The following is an 8,930-nucleotide window of genomic DNA, read 5'->3' on the forward strand; positions in this document are numbered from 1 at the left end:
ATTTCAAAACATTAAACTTTTGTAACCTATTTTAAAATATCGCATTGTTGAAATACATGATTATTTTTATTATATTGGAGAAAGTTTTTGCAAATAACGAGCAATAATTTACATAGGAATGCAACATACCTATAATCATATTTTATTTAAACACTTTTAAGTAATGAAACCCATAGTACATATCATTTATTTTTTTAAGATAATAGATGCATTTCATTCGAATAAAGAAAAGAAATACAAGTATGTAAAATCGGACGGTCAAAACTAAAAGAGGGAAGACATTCCCAAATTACAAATTACAAATTAAAACTCAAATAGAAAAGAGCGACAAGTGAGTGAGAACTTAGGGCACATAAATCTTTTGCCAAAATTCCTCAATTGAATAATCTGCTACCTTCCAAATCTCTTCTGGTGTCAAAATCTTGCCGTCAAAAATCCATTTATTGTGGCTAGTCCATATTCTCCAGGTTAAGCACGCTATCGAGTTTCGTCGTTTCCTTTGGTGACTATCGTCATTTGTTCTATCAAATATCATCTTCTACCATTTACAAAACAGGTCATTGTCGTCTTCCTCGTTCAGATTAGCTACTGGGATTTGAACTAGGTTCTAAACTTGTCTTGAGTGAATACAGGTAAGTACACAATGGTTGACTATTTTTTCTTGTTGGTTACACCGTGGGGCATGTACTAATTATGGTTGGAATATTTGCATTTAATTTTTTTTCGAACAAGGAGGCCTTCGTGCAAAGCTTTTCACAACAGAACCTTCATTTTCGCTGGGCACTTAAGGTCCCAGAGTGCTTATTAAATTCGCTTATTTCGAAAATGTGCTGGCAACATTTCAATTGGGACATGGAAGAAATGGAACCCCACCTCATATCCTAATTTCACAATGTAAGTCCCTTTTTTCTCCTTAATCCATTTGATTCTGTCTTCTCCTGAATGAATCTGAGTTGTATGACGTCATGTGCAATTTATGGCTGAAAATTGTTGTTAATTAGTTCAATGTTCTAATTCCCAAATTTTGTGATGAGTTGAGCTACCCAAATCAAATTGAGGTTAATTTGTTAGTCTTGCATATGTGATAGCAATTCCTGGTTTTCAACCCAATGATCCTCCCAAATTCTGACCATAGACCGTCTTCCAACTTGCCATATAACACTTTTTTTCTAAAATTTTTCAACCTTCTAGTAAACTCCTCCAAGTCCATGATGGATTGTGCCCTATGTCAGCTTTTAGGAAGAAAGTGTGTCTGAAGTACTTACTCTTAAACACCTTTGTAACCATTGATTCGGATTTGGTGACTAAACACCATCCTTGTTTGCCAAGCATAGCCAAGTTAATTAAAAGTCTTGAGATCCTTGAACCTCAATCTTCCGTGTCCTTTTGGTTGGCATAAAGTGTCCTACTTTATCCATTGCATCTTTTTCTCCCATGCTTTTGTCCCTACCAAAAAAATGTCAACAAATTATAAATCTTGTCCATAAAAATCTCAGGAAGTTTGAAACACTCAAAAGTATAAATTAGGATTGCCGAACTAATTGATTTAATTAAAATTTCTCGACCACTAACTAATAGCAAAGCTCTCTTCCATTGCTACAGTTTTTTACTAACTTTTTTTGACAAATTTAAATGCTGATTTTTTTACAGTAATCAATAGACCTAGATATTTGTTTTAGACACTCACATTGAGGACCTGAAGAATATTCACAAGCGTCTTCTTTCTTAGAATTCGCGAAGATTGAACGAAACCATTCTTCCTTGTCATCATAAACCCTATCTCCCAAGTCAAACCAACATTATATTTGAAACGAAAGAAAGAAGAAGCAGTGAGCATTAAGTAAGTAAGTACCTGGGGTAGTAATTGGTGGAGAGGTTAATGAATGTTTGAAGGCCGAGTTTCTGAAACATATTGATTTCGTTGATGGCGAAAGCGTTGTCCGTTGCCACTCCGCTCCATCCGCCGCTTTCTGTCGCAGTTACTTTTATTTCCTCGGTATTCTTTACACACTTTTATTCGGTATCGGAGTAGGCACCTTAGTTTATGGATTCAGCGTCATATTATAATTGGACATTTTTATTAAACCGGTTCATAATTTATTTTTTAATAAATCAGAACAAAATCAGTTTATTATAGCAACAATAATAAACCCAATTATTTGCATTATAATTATTAAATTTAATTTGATCCGATCGATTTATACAATCTGAGACGAATTATATTTAAATTTTTTGATAAAAAGACAAATATCTCCTTGACTTTTAATTTTATGGACATTTAAATCTCTAATAATTTAAAAATACACTTAGATCCCTAAAAAAATAGATTTGGATCCTCTAAAGTTTGAATTTCACTTTAGAGAGTAAAGTGTGATATTCTATCCTTGAATAGTTTCTCTTTCATATTTATTATTGGTCCCACCTATGAAATCAATGATGAGAGATCACACTTTACTCTCTAAAGTGAAATTCAAACTTTAGAGGATCTAAATCCCAAAAAAATTCTAACCTTAACCCCTTCTCCCAGCCCAAACCCAAATCTAAGCACAATCTCTCACTATTCTATCAAGCTGACCTAAAAATTAAAAAGATCTACCCCTAGCCTCTCCTTCCTCTCCCTTCTGTCATTAAAGCTCGAGCTCTCATCTCTTTGCTCACTGACTCAATCTCAAGCTCTCTCCTATCAAGCACTCAAGGTCCTCGTCGCTTTCCACATCATCAGTCGTCATCGTCTCGGACTCAGTCGCGCTCGGACGCCCTCCATGAGCTCGTCGTTGCCGGCAGAAGAAGCAGCTGGCAGGAGTTACTAGAGCTCGTGTAAAGGGTGCAAGGTTTTGCTTATCTCAGAGGTGAGGCAAGTGCTGAACCAAATGGATGTAAGGCCAAAACTAGTTGTCCCTCTGGAACTCTTGAATGAGAAGGACGCAAGGACATTGTTCAATAAAATAGCAGGAATAGGTGACAAAAGCACTGCATTTGGAGAATTGTCAGCTCAGATTATCAAAAAATGTGATGGATTACCTATGTCGTTAGTTACAACTGCAAAGGTCTTGAAAGGCCGAAGTCGGTTGGTTTGGCTAGATATTTATCAGAAGTTTGAAGCGCAGACAATTACAAGAACACCTGAGCATTCTACACGGATGATTTACAACCTATTAGAAAACGAGGAGCTTAGGATAACCTTTTTGCTTTGTGCTTGTATGATAACGATACATTAGTTTCAAATCTGATGAGAGCATGCATTGGATTGGGTTTTCTTCGTGGGATCTACACAATGAGGGACACCAAAACCAGAGTGCAAGTGATGCTTATGAAGCTCAGAGAGTCAGGGTTGTTGTTCGACAGCTATTCGAGTGACCATTACACGATGCAAAATCTTGGTTTTAGTAGTTTTTGAAGGGCTACGGGTAAGAGTTTCATTTTATTTACTTGCTCAATATGTGTTTGATGAAATGCCTGAACTACTTGTGAATATGTGCTTTGCAAATTAGTTTATTGTCTGAAGTATTATTGTAGTGAGCTCATGGTTGCTACTTAAACTAATCGTTCCTTACTCTTATCATTCCATGATCTCTTGATCTCTAGTTTTGTTGTTTGAATATGTTCATGGGTTTTTTCAATGTAATTGAATAAGTGGATTGAAGGTTGATTCCTTGTTTACCTATTTGGGTAATGTTTATAAGCTAGGTGACATGTTATATTCACATTTGAGATTTCCATAGTTTGATACATTTTCCCTACTATGTCACGCTCATTGTACTACTCTTCATGGTTTTAAATTTTAGTGTGTCAATGTTATTATGCACTTGAGACATTTCATTTCGTTATGCATAAATGTGTGTTTATGTATAATTTCAGACTTACTGGTGTTTCCTTCATGTTTATCATCACTAATAATTAATTTGCAATCGAGAATGTTAATGACCTATTTGCAATCAAGACATTGGTTTCTCCTTTCATTGTGTGTGGCATGGCTTTTAGTTATCCCTTTCATTTTTGTTTAAACGAATTTGTGTGTTTAATTTTCTATCTGCCATTAGATAACTAAAGAATGACTGTTTTGAAGCGGTATATGCTGAGAACATTCATGTCATTGAAACACATTATGGCAAATGTGGTGGATAGAAACCATGGTCATATTGTGCAACCTCCTCCACGGCAGAGCACTCCATTAAACAGTCGCTTGAGTGCGGCTGGTCCTGCAATGCGAAAACAGCTGCTGTTGTTGGGGAGGCATTGGCCATGCGGCTCAAAGTTGAGGGACTTAAGGATGGACAAGGAAGAGGAATTCATGTCAATGTAACTAAGGAAATAGAGTAGTAAGGATAACAACATATACACACATCTCTTTCGACTACGAGGAACTTTGTTTACACAAAGAACTTTCACACATTAACACTTGAAGGCATCCCAATTTTTGGGCTTCAAAATAAATCAGATGCACATGGATGTTCAAACTTTGCCTTTTGTGAGTGATTGTTGAATTTTATCAATGTTTTACATTTAATTGTATGTTTTTCTCAATACAAGAGTCATAAAAGCTAGCTATATAGCAGCGAATCACCCCTGTTTCCTCTGATGTACAAATTTCTGTTCCCATCAGCAGGCCAGGGGTGTTTTAGTTAGCGTAAGAGTTACAAGCATTGCTCAAAAAATAATGTGCAATTGAATGGTTCATTATAAAATATCAAACAAAGAATGCATTTTTGTATGAGATTTTTTCGGATGTTTCCTAGTTCCTGTAATGAGGATACAACTTCATAAGCTTTTTCTTAGATGTTAAGTTTTTATTTATGAAAATTTACAAGAGATTTAGCAGATTAAGAGTTGAACATATCCGCATTTTTCACGACTAATATATGTTGCAATTTGCAGCAACATTTCAGACTCTGTGAGTTTGTAAATAAACATTAGCTGACCCAAAGCCTTAACCATGTCAGAATATGCAAGGATTTAGTTACTACACGACAAAAGACCCCTTATAAGTTAACCCATGCTATAATCCACAAGTGAAATCGTCTTTTTTAAATCGTACTAGGACTTGGTACTGAACTTTTGGTCAATGATTATTGAAGGCAAGTTCCCGTGGATCGACAGCAGTTGCCTTCTACGAGTTGCGACCATAGAAAAAATGAATGACATGTTAATGATGGAACATCCAATCCATTTAAATAATAAAGTGTTGATATGAATTTTCATCAACCATAAACAACAGTTGCATAATATGGATCGACAGCAGTTGTCTTTCCCCATTGAGTTCTTCCAGAAGTAAATTGCAAGACGAGGTTCTCATGCTATTAGTCGCAATTGCATGCAACTTACCTAGGAATTCTTGTATTGTATGAAACTTGGCCTGCATAGAAGCATAAGATGTTAGGAGATTCAAGATTTAGATGAAGAAAAGCAATTAAACTCACATTGTAAATTTTATATAGCACTCTCCTGTGAATCATATCCATGTTTCCAATTTTGGACCTTTCTGTCATAACCATAAGAGACAACACTATTCATTACTACCTTTTCTTAGTTATGTATCCTAAAAAGACTGAAACACAAGAAATAAAGTCAATACTCAATAGTAACCAAGTCTGAAAAATACGTGTCCCCAACGGTAATTATCTCCATTTTGTATTCGTATTTCATTCTGCATTATTAATGAAACACCCCATATAAATGTCCATTCTTCTTAATTTTACTATGCCATGCATCAATAGCTCAAGAAGAAATATATAAACTCAAAAAGTATTCCTCAAGAATAGAGTCACTATACAAAAAATGGTAATTGTCAAACTTAATTATACTAATCTTTTTGGTAACTGTAACTTGCAGGGGTTCTGAAAATAACGATAGCAGCTGTGCGCCGACCTGCCTTTGAGAGACCTCTCAGGTCGCTAAAAATATGATCTCCAACATATATCACCTATGGAAAAAAGTGAATTTTGGCTTTCTGGAAGCTAAATGTAAAATAATCTTCAAATTTATTCTATAAAATCTGATTGTGAACAAAGATGCTAGTAAATAAAATTTACTACACAGCACAGCATATCAACCATCAAATGAGTTATACCTCTGGGCCTTCCATTTTAAATGGGACTCGCTAAAAAACTTGTAAATGCTGACGCATTTTTTTTACGTGTCATATGTTGCTCCACAATTGACATAATATACACTGCAACATACCAAGAGGAATTGTGGCTAAAAGGGGGCCTAGAAGACTGCGAGTGGAACGAAAGCGTGGAACTGACTGCAACACAGTGATGAGACAAGGAGCGATGAAGACCAATCCCGATACCTGCTGTGTCTGCCGCCAGCGACGACGAGGGCAGGAAAGCCGCGCGAGACCGTGAGAGAGACCCAATCCGAGAGAGCGATGCCGAGCTTGATGGCGACACCAGAGATAGTGAAAGACACCGGAGCTGAGAGAGGGTGGGATTTTGGATACGACAGCAGTTACAGGGATGAGAGCTCGAGGGAGCAGCTCGAGGTTCAATATAATAAGGTTGAGGGAGGAGTTTGAGAGTTTAAGATTGTAAAACCATGGCATTTTGTGGAAGTGAAAAAACCAAAAAAATCATGGTTCAGTCTGAGTCATGTAAATTAGTCGGTTTGACCGGATCTAATAATAATTAAGTTTATTATTATTATAAAAAAATCGATTTAATTTTAGTTAGTTAAAAAATAAAAAAAATCGATTCATTAAAATGTTTAATAATATAAGGGATAAGTACTTTTTTCGTCCCCAAGGTCTGGGGTCAAAATCAAAATCGTCCCTGAACTTTTTTTTTTATTAAAATCATCCTCAACGTTACAAAACGTTAAAAAATCGTCCTTTTCTATTTTTTTGGACCAAATTACCCTTAACTATTAAAAAAATTAAATATAATATTTAAAAAAAAATTAAAACCCCCCCCCCCAAACACCCATTTCTTCGTCTGTCTCCCTCCCCCTCCCCACACCCATTTCTTCGTCCCTCTCCCTCAGCCCCCGCCGCCCCTGCGTCCAGCCCCCGCCGCCGCCACCTCTGCGTCCAGCCCGCCGCCCCGCGTCCAACCACCCCCGCCTCTGCGTCCAGCCCGCCGCCGCCGCCTCTGCGTCCAGCCTGTCGCCGCGGCCGCCTTTGCGTCCAGCCCAACCCGCCGCCCCTGCTTTTCTGCTTTTGCTTTCTGCCTTCTGTTTCTTCTTATTCTTTTTCTTCTTCTTCTGTAATCTGTTGATGAAATTTCTGAATTTATGAAATTTGTTGTTGTTGATGAGGGGTGAGAGGGTGGTTGAGGGGAAGGTAGTGAGGGGTGAGGGTGGGGGTGGTTGAGGGGGGAGGCAGTGAGGGGGTGGGGGTGAGGGGGTTACGGTGAGGGTGGGGAGGCAGTGAGGGGGTGGGGGTGAGGGTGGGGGAGGCAGTGAGGGGGTTACGGTGAGGGTGGGGGTGGTTGAGGGGGGAGGCAGTGAGGGGGGGGGGGGTTACGGTGAGGGTGGGGGTGAGGGGGAGGCAGTGAGGGGTGGGGTGAGGGGGTTACGGTGAGGGTGGGGATGAGGTAAGGGGGTGAGGGGGTGGTTGAGGGGGAGGTTGAGGGGGAGGCAGTGAGGTGACGATGGGGGTGAGGGAGTGGTGTTTGTGTCTGTTGTTGTTGTTGTGGTGGTGGTGGTGGTGGTGGTGGTGGTGGTGGTGGTGGTGTGGTGGTGGTGAAGAGGAGAATGATGAAGATAAGGGTATTTTGGTCCAAAAATTTGAAAAAGGATGATTTTAAAGCGTTTTTGAACGTTGGGGATGATTTTAATAAGAAAAAAAGGTTAGGGACGATTTTGATTTCGACCCCAGACCTTGGGGACGAAAAAAGTACTTATCCCATAATATAACAATATATAAGCATCTTTATAAAAAGATATTTTATACATCTTTATGGAACCTTTAAATATTTGTTAGACACTTGTATTACATTTGGGTAATTGGAGTTACAGTATTTGAGTAGTCCATATGCATTGTTTTCGGGCAAAGACCAGAAGATACAAGAAATTAAACTTATAAGAAAAATACGAGTAATCTTACAAAAAATCTATATTTTTTCTAGAGAGCAAATTACCAATTTTGCCCCCAAATTTGTAAAATACGGACAATAATAATCCTAATATTTGTTAACGATAATTATATCCTCGAAAATTTAAAAAAAGCAACAAATTTGTCCAACCGTGAAGAGAACCCTTCTCTGTTAAACGGGGTTTGGTGATGTGGCAGATGAAATTTCAACGTGGTATCCGTTAAGGGCTTCAATCCCGTTTTTCCTTTATATGGAGATGAGGGAGAACTTATGATGCACGGACACTGACACGGACACGGACACAGGACACAACACGACACGGGACACGTCGACACGTGAATTTTAAAATCTTACATGACACGGGGACACGCATACATACAAAATATAAAGTATTTTTTAGATAAACCGTAATGATATTTTAATATTTTATTGATATTAAAATATAAATTAATTTTTTAAATTATTTTTAATATTTTCTTTTAATTATATCAAGTATTTAAAATATTTTTTGTTTTAATAAATAATAATATATACTATATCTAAATTTATTTTAAGAATATATATTAAGAATAAGACCGGACACGCTGACACGTGATGGTATTTAGGTGTGTCCACGTGTATCTAGAGAAGAATTTTTTATTTTTTATTGAGACACGGTTTGGACACAGCAGACACGCGTGTCGAACGAGTATCGGTGAGTGTCGTGTCCGAAATGTGTCCGACACGCAGACACGGTAACTCAGCAAAGTGTCCGTGCTTCATAGGGGAGAACGTTTTCCCCAATTCACCAGAAAGACAAACCCTAAGTACCACATGTCATTGGCCTACAAAAAATTAACTCTAAGTACCACATGTCATGTTACTGTAAACAGTGATATATGTACTAACCTGCATGTT

General features: G+C 37.8%; 1 long non-coding RNA gene across 3 annotated transcripts; it reads left to right on the plus strand.

Annotated features, from left to right (window-relative positions):
- Positions 1 to 294: 294 nt before the first annotated feature.
- On the plus strand, positions 295 to 4,698 carry LOC130935363 (uncharacterized). Of its 3 annotated transcripts, none has more exons than XR_009067861.1 (3): positions 295 to 632; positions 733 to 3,407; positions 4,067 to 4,698. It is a non-coding gene; the product is annotated as an uncharacterized LOC130935363 (long non-coding RNA). The 3 variants fall into 3 exon arrangements; XR_009067860.1 differs by having other exon boundaries at positions 299 to 632; positions 733 to 894; positions 1,651 to 4,622; XR_009067859.1 differs by having other exon boundaries at positions 302 to 632; positions 733 to 894; positions 4,067 to 4,652.
- The last annotated feature ends 4,232 nt before the right edge of the window (positions 4,699 to 8,930 follow it).

The sequence above is a fragment of the Arachis stenosperma genome, chromosome 6 (assembly GCF_014773155.1).
Source record: "Arachis stenosperma cultivar V10309 chromosome 6, arast.V10309.gnm1.PFL2, whole genome shotgun sequence".
Taxonomy (NCBI): domain Eukaryota; kingdom Viridiplantae; phylum Streptophyta; class Magnoliopsida; order Fabales; family Fabaceae; genus Arachis; species Arachis stenosperma.